Source organism: Argiope bruennichi, chromosome X1, assembly GCF_947563725.1.
Source record: "Argiope bruennichi chromosome X1, qqArgBrue1.1, whole genome shotgun sequence".
Classification (NCBI taxonomy): Eukaryota; Metazoa; Arthropoda; class Arachnida; order Araneae; family Araneidae; genus Argiope; species Argiope bruennichi.
Window position 1 is genome coordinate 105,147,933 of NC_079162.1, and position 12,611 is coordinate 105,160,543.

Sequence of the window (12,611 nt, forward strand, 5' to 3'; positions counted from 1 at the left end):
TTGTCAAAGTTTTTGAACTTTTTTTTCTTAAACAGATATTTTAAATTATTTTCCAATTATTATTTCCAGTGAATTGTTTAATTTATTTTTTCGCATAATTATCTAAAAATTCCTTCAAGCCCATCCCATTTACACTTCTTCCTTTTTCAATACTGTTTTCACCTGTGCTATATTTACTTTCGATCTCAGTACATTCCAGAGCAAATAATAATTATGAAGTGTAGATTCGGATTTCCTTCCAAGTTGATTCCTGAAACGATAGAGAGAAAAATTAAATAAGAATTTTTTTAAAAATCACTAACATAGAAACATTAAAGTAATTTTTTAAAATTTCAGCAGCAATTAAATAAGGTGGAAAAAATAACAATGTTTGTTGATAACAGAAATAACAACAACTTTCTGCTGGTATTATGATAAAGAGATAACTGTTAGGTTTATCTAAATGCAGAAATGGTGACTGATTTTTCAAGAATAAAAAAATCCTAAAGAAAATTCTTGCGATACGAAAAAATAAAATCATCCTTCAACTTGCGATAGTAAACAGTTTAAAAAATTGACTCGTTTATTTAAAGTTTGCAAGTGTTGGCTAAACACAAAATTATCTATAAATTATCTTCAAATCATGTCACACTTTTACATTTTTACATTCTGAAATTAAAGGATCCTTATTCTATAATTGATAAATATATATAAATTGAATAAATGGTTAAATTTACATTTCATAATCCGATAACTTAAGCAAACATAAGTTTAACAAATACTGTTTATAAATTAATCAGTCCGATAAATTAAGCAAATACAGAACTGGTACAAATATATTAATATGTCTGCATTTTATTTATTTATATGCTTCATTGTATCTGTTAGGAACTACTTTATCATATAAATGTCAGATATTTATGCATGATATGCAATAAAATCAATTGCAACATTTCTAACAATACATTTGTTTCGTTTAATTAGGTTACTTTTTGTTCTCTTTTTTCATTTAACTTTTCTTCTTCATAAAAGACACCATGTTGTCAATTCTGTTATAATTCATTCAGTTATTTACTAATAAAACTACAAAAAAAATGAAAACAAATGAAACATTCTAACTTCCCTTCAGTAGACATTTAGTGTGCCGCCTCAATTTCCTTTTGATTTTTTTTAAAACTTTGATTTAATTAATCAATAATTTGAGTTATTATTATTTAATTTTCAAAGTTTTGCTATTTATTTTATTGTAAAGCATTAGAATATTTTTGCGCATTTAACTTTTTTTAACACTTACTACTCATACTAATTCCATTTCGAAACGCTATCCGCATGTTTTAAGCCAAGGCTGTTTTTAACAGTGTGTCTTAACACTTATTGTGGTCATTTATTTGAATTATTATGTTTCGAAAGTACTAACAAAAAGTACTTACATCCAATTCATCAATATTAGTTATAAACAAAAATTAAGAAAAGTATCTTTAATTAAAATATCTTTCAAAATTTCAAAACGAACATGATATTTATTATGACTTATAATTCTTCATTTCAACGCTATGTTTTTATATTTATATGTACACTTAGGGTCAAGAGAAAAAACCATAGGTCAGTAAACCATAAACAGGCACACGAATGATTTTTGCAGTTGAAATGAAATCGACAGTAAAAAAATGGTTCAATAAGCTAAATTTTAAACAGCTTGAAAATCCTTTCTAATATTTTAATTAGCTATAATAATGTTATCAATATACTCTAATTAAAGATTCTTGAGAAAAGACACATAAAAAAGCCGTACACAAAATTTGAATAAAGAAATCTAAGTTTGATTACAGCTGAACATGTTTCTTAACAATTTTATGAAGCTTTAAGTTACTTAAGAATATTATTGCATTTGAAATGAGTAATCAGAATTTAAAGATAGGAAATTTTATGCGATTAGAATTATATAGAATTAGAATTATATACATTAGAATTATATATATTATTAGAATTATATACAATTTGCTTTTAAAATATAATTTAATATTTTATCATTTTTAATATTATGAGACTACTTGAAGCGAAGGAATATTTTGGAAGTCTTTATAAAGGAGTGTTAAAAAATGCTATAAAAGCTACGGTGTTCATGAAAAGATAATGAATTTTTTTAATCTTTTCTAAATACACTAATTATTCAAGCATGCTTAATTACTTAAATAAATGAGGAGTAATATGTTCGGAAAATGTCTTTCAAAGAAAATCAGTACAAAATTCTTACTAGAGAAAAAGCTTTACTGGTGCCCTTTCCTATATGGAATGGGAAAGCAGCCGAAAATGGGAGAAATTAAGCTAAACTCACCAGTGTTTCGTCAAATTTGTTGTCTAATTAAAATTCCAGAGTATATTTACATTTTAGATTGCGCTTGTTAGAGCATTGATTTATTTTCTCAATCTGGTTGATTTCAATCGAGCTAAGTAGATTAAAAATGAGATTTAGTAATCCCAGGGCCATTTTATGAGTAATTGATGTTAGTTCAGTGAATTTTACTGCATTCGTTTTTGTCTCTTAAGCTTGTAATTGTTTAATTTCTTAAGCTTGTAATTGTTTCCCAATGCTGTCTCATTTTCGTGAAGAGTGTGATCGTCAGTGTCGTTTATCTATTTCATTTCTAAGTCAGTTTTATCTTCGGCGTTCTTCTGCATGCCTGAAAGCTCACGTATTGAAAATTCCTGACCCCCCCCCCCCACGGAAATTCAAAACAAAGCAGGTACAAAATTAACAATGCTTGAATTTCATAGATATAAGACAACAATAGATAATACTTTAGATCGGAACTTCTTACACTAGGGATCTTATCCCCAATGGGGTCACATGCATAAGTTTTGGAGCCTCAGAATAATTCTCAACATATAACTCAATTCTATTTCTATCTGTATTTTGCAACATCTTCAATCAAAAATATTTTTTAAAAATCAATTTGATCGAAATATTTAATTTTACAAACATAAATTTAACAAACACAGGTATCAAACTTTTTTTTTTATCTTTATTTAATATATTGTTTTCGTTTTTTCATCTCCTACATAAATACACTCACGAAAGAAATTTCATTCACAGATGGGATGGTGAATTACTTTTGCAATCGATAGAAATTCGTGAATGGAAAATCTTTGAGAAGTCTTGATTTAGATTATATACACAAATCTGAGAATGAGCCAGAAAAATAACATTATTTATTACAGTTAGTACATATTTATGATTTAATACAGTATGCATATGAAAAAAAGGATAAATTTTGCATTAGGAAACTTTTGGGAAAATTTAAAGTCAGAATGATTAGATGCATATGCATATCAATGACTAAATATAGACAATTTAAAACTATTTTAATGTGTAACATTTTAAAACAAGCATAACTTAGTAAAATTTATCCAATTATTCCTGTAAATGAGTCGATTTCTATTTCTTTGCTGTTAACCTGAAGCGAATGTAATTCGTTTAAAAGCATTATGAAAAAATTCATAGTATTAAACAAAAACCTGAAATATTCGCCAAACATTTGGAATTTATTGTAATAAAACTTTTTTTTATTTTACAGGCCGACTCGCTTACACTTTATTGAACTAAAAAAAAAATAGCTTAACAATGGTTATCAGTTATCAATTAACATTGAACGACATGTGTATATTAAGCTTGTTTCAAAAAAAGTTCACACTCTTACTTAACAATATACATTTTAAAGGTTTCCAATTCTCGACAGATAGTTATTGAACAGCGAATTAAAGAGTGAAACTTCATTTTTCAGTTTCTTAGTTATGAAACAAGTGTTTTGTCAGAAAAAAAAAATTTTGATCGCAAAAATCTAGGGAATAGTTTTTGACTCACGGTCTCTTTCTTGTGTTTTACGCAATGAAATCAGAATATACGATAGAAATCAGAATGAGGAAATTTTGTTAAAATAAAAATAGCAGTTTAGCATAGAAATGGCAATTCATAATAAGTTTCAAAAAATTTTACTTTCTGGTTAGGGTAAATAACTTATCTAAACAAAATGAAAATACTATCTTTACTGGAATAATAATTTTTTCAGACACATTGGTCTTCTGTTATAAAAGAAAAATTTGCTCTTTATTTAACAATTCTTCTTAATTAAAGCGAAATGATAATTCGAAAATCCGAATTAATAATCTTCAAAGTTGCAATAATGATATTCAAATTTTCTTTTAGTTTAAAAAAAATGAATGAATTGCGGAAATGAAAATGGATTTGTCTCTAATTAATACTGGTGCCCCGTGTTTCAGATCACTTATAAAGGGACATACTTTAATAATTTAAAATTTTTGAAGTAGGTTTAGGAGAAAGTACTACCTACTCCACATTCTGGAGTAGGTAGTACCAGTAGGTTTAGGAGAAAGACAAGTAGATTTAAAAGAAGAAAAAAATAGAAATTTACCATTTTTCTGAACAGATGTATATAAGCAAGAATACAAATAGTCATGACTTAGGTACTTTTTTCATGACTATACTATGATATTTAGGGCATAACATTAAAAATAATTTTGAGAAATTCATAGCACATTACATTGATAACAGTATTGTTCTCTAACAATATCTTGGAGTTATGAGATTTTCTGAAATCATGTGATCAAAATGGATCAATGGGTTAGACTTAAGAACACGGTATGGCTCCGTCGCCAAGTTCACAAAGCTTTCGTCAATCATTCCGGTAACCACTAGTTACTGAGTCATAGCAGTATTAAATGCAATACCAAATGTGGCGAGTTATCGCCTGAAAATATTCAAGTTTAGCACCGTACTGGGTTCTTAAGTCTAATCAATAAATAAATATTGAAATTTAATGTTTCATTAATGGCAGGAATACGACCTGTCATGCAGACAAAGATCCTATTTTATCCTATCATGCAGACAAAGATCCTATTTTATCCTATCATGCAGACAAAGATTTGCATGATAGGATAAAACTGATTCAAGCACTCAATATTCAAGAAACAAGAGTGATTTGTTGAAAATATCTATGTTTTATTACCTTAATCAATCAGATATATTTTTATATATGCATATACGTCACTTATTTCAACCATAATTGCAATTCTGCTCTACTATTCTATCTAATTTCAAATTGCTGGCTATAAAATTTCATAAGAAATTTATCTATTGAGGAGGATCGAAGATGGTATTTCTTTAAAAAGATGCTAATTATTTGCGAAAATGCATGAAAATATATTAGGGTAAATATGTGTTACAAATAGGCATGTTTTCATGAAAGAAAAAGTAGGAACAGGACATAAGAACTTATGAAACCCTCCATGTTTGTAACATTTGAAAACAGTCTATTTTTGGAAACTATTCTGTGTACGAATATTCGCATCGTTTACCGTTCACATGCAACTATGCAATTTAAAGATGTAACTCATCTGTAATAATTTTTGCTACTGATGTAAATTGTTTAATTGCATGATCACAAACTCACCGAAACATACGATTTACAACAGTTAATTACTGAATAGATTGTAGGGTAATATGTTAATGTTTCACATATCTCAGATAACTGAACATTCTTATATTTATTCTAATCTGTTTATAGTGCACAAAGGATAACAAAAAGTTAAGTTTAAAGAGTCTCTGCGCCATTATTAAATAATGTCAGTTCTTAAGCCTTTATAGGAAAGCGTTAGTTCTGGTACTTAGTTCTGTAACTTAACATCTTTGTCATATAACAGTTCTGTAACTTAACATCTTATCATCAGAGGTATAAGATTAGTATTTTTTTAAGCCATAGATTGAGTGAATCATTCTTATACTATTATCCAATGAGACAACATACCAAAATCATGAAGCAATTATCGCTACGCAACTACGGGGCATAAATAAGAACATAAGAATATTTGCAATTTGCCATACCAAAATAAGTCATCAATTTGTCATATCAAAATAAGTTATAAATTTGTCATACCAAAACCGAATATTAATTTTGTAGTTTTGAGTTTTCAGATACTTATTTCTTAATTCACTAATCGTTTCGGAGGAAAGGTTATCATAACCTGAAAATATAAAGTACTCTTTTTAATATTATATGTAACTTATTATTACTCGCATAGACTTTTGAAAAATAAAATTAAGTTCATTGTTCAATATTTGTCTAGAATTCCATGAAAAAATGATTTTTTTCTTTGAAAAAAAATATTTTTTTCATGTTATGTTAGCTTATATTTTAAACAGAATGAAATTATATAATTGCTTTCTTAATAAATTATACTTAGAACCTAAGAACTCACATGCTATTAAAAGTAGTCTCTTAAGGAGATGTTACTTCACTAAAGTTTATTTGTGGAGACACTTACATCTTTTGGAGGTAATTTGATTTTTTTTTAAATTATAGACGTTATATTATGCTTTATATGGCTTAATGTGAGGGAAAAGATGACACTACTCAAATGCTCAAAAGTTTTTCGTTGAAGTGTAACTAAGAAATTGGAATTGTAATAAAGCTCCAGATATTTTTCTTTAAAAGAGAAATGATGTATTTTTTATGTTTAGATATAAATATTTCGCTGCCAGATAACAAATTTTCAGTACTTAAGAATCATGAATAAAAATTTTAGTTTTTAAGAAATGGATCGATTTATAAATATTTGAAACAATGTGCACTGCAATATTACCTTATTTGCTGAATTTATAAATAATTGTTTCATAACCGTTTCAAATAAATAATCAAAATGTTTCAAATGACAGACCTTTTGATAACATTAATAATTATGAGTTGAAAAAGATTCATGAGTTTGAGAATCAGAGAGAACATACTTAAAAAGAAATTATCGAGAAGCGTTGATAATTACATTGCAGTAGAAAAATTATTAAAGATGTTGTCATCATTATAAGGACAACTTCTGAAAGAAGATTTTCATAAAAAAGAACGTAATGATGTTTGCAATTTGTCATGTTCTGTAAATGCTATGTAAGATTTGGATAAGAGTTCTTGTAAGAATTTCTTACCCGGCATAAGTTACAATAAAAAAAAAAATTTGAAGTTTTTCTGCAGTTATTTGAGGCTTAACGAACTAGGCAATTGTTTTTCAACAAATATGGATCGTTTCTCAATTTTTTGTTTCCTTCGTAAAAGGCAATCGTCAATGATTTCTATGATTTTATTACCAGTCAGAATACATGAGAACAGCCTAAATCTACTCGAGGATTTTTTTTTCTCTCAGGATATTTCATATAATTTTGTCCTATTCTCCTGCTGTTGTGGTGCAGAAATTTAGAGAGGCAGGTAATCGTTTTCATCATCCGATCATGGCTCAAAAATACGAGGTCTGTCTCAAAGTAACCGTCATGTTGCCTTAAATAACATGATGTTACTAAAACTAAATTAGTTTAGGTCTATTTATCCATACTAGTTGAATTTTCAGCAACTGTTGTCAAAATAGTCATTAGCAGTAAATTACTGTTCAGTAACTAACCAAATAGTTGTACTTAAAATATGAGAAGAAATTTTATGGGAGATAAAATCAAAAAGGCACAAGCACTAAATCGGATCGGTACGGTCACTAAAGGCATCCCAAGCGAAGAAAATTGATTTTTTCTCAGAAGAATGTCTTAGTAAAGATATCTTTATATGGACTTTTTAAGATGTCTAAAAACTATTTGAAAGATCATCAAATAGATAAATATTCTAGATCGTAAAATTTTTAATCCAGCTGGCTTTTAGCAGCCAAACTGATCCAACCACTATAAGTTTCCGGAAGTTCTCCATCTGTCGACTGATTTTCTAAATATAGTCAGTTGGTCACACCTGGAGAAACCCTTAACTACTCCTTTGAATAAACTGAAGCAAACTTTAGTCAGGAGGCTATTAGTTATTATTATTTTTTGTTGCTGAAAACGTCATTAATTGTGTTACTCATGAAAGTAACAACTAATTTATGTCAGCATAACATAAATTTGAACAAAATTTGATTAAGATGTTTTCAGGGAAGTAAATGATATGTAATACTAAAATAATGATGAGATGAATGATAGTATAATACTAAAATGTTGTTGTGATTCTCTCTTGATGTGTCATGATAAGAATATGATGTCGGACGCTTTCAATAACTTTTATGTTTATTTTCTTTAATTGTTTGGAAAGGAATAGCATAGTTTCTAAAGTGTATTTTCATCTATAAATTTATCAAAATGCCTGCTAAATTTAAAACATATTTGGCACCACATACAAACAAAAATGGAATAATTGTGATGATTAAAGTGGAATATTTAATACATTTCTACGCATTGTCGATTTGGTTTCAAAACCCTGTAAGTCGAAAAATAAATTTTTTTCAGGAGACACTAATGACTGCTGAAAATGACCACTGGATGAACTAATTCGATGAACTGACTTACGAGTGTTTCAAAATAATATAATATCTCTGTTCTTTTTTTTCTTTTAGAATCTAAATAAATTATACAAAAATTTGGACTTGGGTTTTGAAACCAAGTCGAAAATTTGAAAGAAATACATCATTTAAAAAAATATTTAACAGAAATTGGACATTTGAATGCTATCTGAAATTAGAGTATTTTGTAAATGATTAAGCTAAGACAGCGAGATTAATCGAATTTGTAAGCTTGCATACCGACTCTGAATGTACTTTTAAATTTTGACTTTTAATTAAAAAAATGGCGGATTAATCTGAATCTTAGACGTAGATAGAAAAAAACAGTTTTGCCTACTAGCCATTTAAATAAGTTCCATTATTTCTACTTAATCCAGTTAATTAAACATTCATTAACAAGTTATTTAAATATTCATTTATGTTTAAATCAGCTTAATCATTTAGTACATTTGAATATGCAGTAAATGGTAACAACTTATCTTAAATTCATATAAAATCGTCATTAGAATAAAACAATGTAAAAGTTTAGTTATATTAACGTCTCGTTGTAAAGTAACACTAAGGCTATTTTGGGATGGGTCTCCTAATTTTGAACCACGGTTAGATGACGAGGACAACACCTGAGCTGGCACCCCACACTTCACACCAGTGGGAGGACGCTTGCCAATGACGGATTTAACGTGCAAACAGACCCCCTTGCACGACGGTTCTAAGGTGGAATCGGGTCTCGAACCTGAAATCCTACCTCTCACGAGCCAAGACCTTATCACCAGGTCACCAGGGCCCTTAATAATATAAAAATAACACCTTGAAGTTATTATTCTTTTCACTCTACGCATTTAATAGATATAGCTTAAACAGAAGGTTTCATGACGCAACACATTATATGTTATTTCGAAACTTACATTTCATCTAGAAAAGAAGTTAATTAGAAATGATTATATTCTTGTAAGTACTTTAATTACAAAATGGATTATAGTGCTGAATGTATTTAGATAAATATAAGCAAAAATTATGTAATTGGTTTCAAATTATAATATTTAATTAATACCAGTTCTATTCCTCTTGATCTCTCCGAATATCAGAATATTCATTCTGGATATTTCATCAGCTTCTTTTATGTTTCTTTAGGACTTTTACCCATTCTTAATACAATTTGCTGAAAAAAAAATGCGAAATTAATTTAAGCAATAAACATTTTCATCTTATATACAGCAAAATTCTATTCTAATCACAAAAATGTTGCTTGTTAATTTGTCCACGATTTAAAAAAAAATATGATACCAACTGTAATCCTATATTCAAGGTTTCAGCAAAAAATGGTTTAGAAAAAAAAAGTAAAAAGTTGAAGGTTAAAATTGTATGGTTGAAAAAAGGAATACATTTCTGAGAAGGTCAAATAATTATTTCTTTCTACATAAGCGCCGCCGATAAAATTAGCAAATTCTACTATGATGTAATCCGATCTAGAAATTTCTTAGAATTATTGTTATTAATTGGCTTGAACGAGGTAGCTCTTTAGTTTCTTCCAATGAAGTTTAGCCTAAATAAATTGCATTAATGAATTACTATAGGTAAAATTTTTGTATTTGATTTTCTAAAAAAAGAGTTTTATTCGGATAAAGATCTCTTACCAAAGAATTTTTGCTAAACATTTCAAAAAATGTCCTGCATTTGCAAGCGTGCTGAAAGATATGGTTTCAGATTATAGTTTTTTCTCTCCTCCTTGCTTTCATATACAAAAATTTATTGGAAACTTTCAAAAGCAAAATGACCATCGGATAATTTTTACTTAACTTAGTTAAGCATCATATTTTTTAAACATCGACTTCTGTTTAGTACAAGGTAATTTAAAACTCTTTTTCCCCTTTTGTTTGAAAGAGCACGTTTTTCATTTCACCATGTTAATATCTGCTATAAGTGAAAGTTAGGTGTGCCTAGTTCCCAATGCTTTCGTAGATAAGGTATATCTAGGTAACATTGTCACTTGAAAAATTCAGCATTACTTTAAATTTTTGCCAATAAGAAGGTCTTTACTGTTTTAAAAAGAAAGTTGCTTTTTAACTTTTATTCTACAGTAGAATCTTTTATTCTACAGTAGCGTGCTGAGCTCAATTATTCCTATAGCTTTCCTTATCCAGAAAAAAAAATCTCCTTTTGATTGTCTTCCAGAGTTGGTCTTATTTTAATCTTGCAAGTTTACCATTTTTTGTGTAGTTATTGAATTGAAGAAATGTGATGTACTATTGAATATGATAAGGTTTTTATTGTTCTTCAATATTTGATTAGCTTTATGAAAGCTTCTTACATGAATCACGAAAGGTTTAATTTAATAAAGGTTTGAGACATGACTCACGAAAGGTTTAAAGGCTTAATAAAGGATTAATGTAGAAAAATAAGCCCACTTATGGTTGTAATACCTGCTTCCTTATTCTTCACAATTCAAGAATATTTCATTTAAATATTTATTCTGGGCTATCTCGTTATATTTTTTGCCGATGTTTCAAACTCTTCTGCTATTTGAATTCTTAACAATATTTAGGAAAGTTGTGATTTTTAAGATTTTTGTCATTTATATTTGGTTGTTCACTTCATAAAATTAATAGAAATATCCTTTTTACCATTACTGTTCTTGATCAATTGAGATAAAATCGGTAGAAGTGAATTTATTTGAAGAAATAGGAGAATAGGCAAATTATCTTCATTTGCTATTTTATCATAAGAAGGAAAATTTCCGCTAAATTTGAAACTGGAAACAAAATTAAAACTTATAAAGAAGATATATGATATAGAAGACATATATATGAAGATAAAGAAGTTGTATAAAAATTCATATGAAGATAAAGAAGATATATAAAAACTTATGAAGAAGATATCTGAAAATATATACATTAATAATCATAATAGTTTTTTTTAAACATTGCCTCGGCCATCACAATTTTAGATTGAAAAAAATTAACATGATTCTCTTAGGTACTTTAAAAAACCCCGAGTGCATTAGTTGATGTTAATAAAAGTTAAAAACCGAAGCATTTCAAGGCCTTAGTTTTAATATTAATAATTGGAAGAAATGAAATTATCGAATATAAATTAAAGTCATGAAGCATGTTTACTTCTTAGAGAAAAAAGGAAATATAATTCTGTCCTTGCCTCTCCCTTTTCCGCTCACTGCTATCGAATAGTAAAAAACAAGCTAAATATGAATTCTTTTCCAAGTACTGCTCGAAAAGGAAGATAGAAAACTCAAAATAAAGATGCAACTTTTAAAAGTTAGTTTTCCTGGCGGAGAAGGAAAAGTATATTTATTTACTTTGAGATATGTCTCTTACCTTTTATTATTTTTTTTACTGCTTATACCCCTTTAAATACGAAGTTTTAATTTATTTATATATAATTATAATTAAATCATTTGGAGATTCAATCATTTTCGCAAAAGGAACAAAAAGGGGAAAAAAAGATGAATAATAGGAGATAATAAAAAAAGTAAAATAATAATAATTTGGCATAAAATCTAGCTTTCAACATTTCCTGTTATTGCCACTAATAATGACAAGCATAGGATATATTTCTTTTCCGCATTTATCCTTGATTAAAGTGGAAGAGGGAGAAAATGCACATAAATATTTCGTATATCAAATGCTTAATGTGTTTTCAAACGAAGAAAGCCATTTCTTTTAAATTTATGGAATACCATGGCCAAGCCGCAGATAAAGGCATAATCCCAATTCTTCGTATGTGTTCTACTTCTTATCGGGCATATTTACCCCAATTAGTAAGCTATATTAAAACAGTTATGTCCACCCACACTAATGACATTTCCGTTCATTCATTAGGATGGGTGGATGCGCCCAGAAACTCTCTATTTAGTTTGAGGACAATAATTACCAATGCCTTTTCAGCAACTGACCTATTTTCATGTCATTTTTCTGGCATTATCAGTGAATTTTGATCCTTCTTCTATAGCAAATAGGTTATTATTTTGTTTTTTCACATCTTTGGCTCTCTTTTTGTCTTTTTAATATGTGAGTTTGCAACAATTTGTTAAAACATATCGGCCCTAATTAATTTCATGAAAGTAAAGCCCACTGAAAATATTACAAGGCAAGCAAAAGTCAAATATCATGGGTTCATCACAAACGCACTGTCACTATTTTTAATCGCATGTCATTCTTTCATATCTCACAAGTATATCTATATTTACATTTTATGTAAAGGCGTTTGGAATAATAAATAAAGTTACATATAGACAAAAGTACAGA

General features: G+C 28.2%; 1 long non-coding RNA gene across 4 annotated transcripts in view; it reads left to right on the forward strand.

The window, feature by feature from the left end:
- Nucleotides 1–12,611, forward strand: part of LOC129958618 (uncharacterized) — a 246,249-nt gene that overhangs the window by 103,022 nt on the left and 130,616 nt on the right. The window lies entirely within an intron of this gene.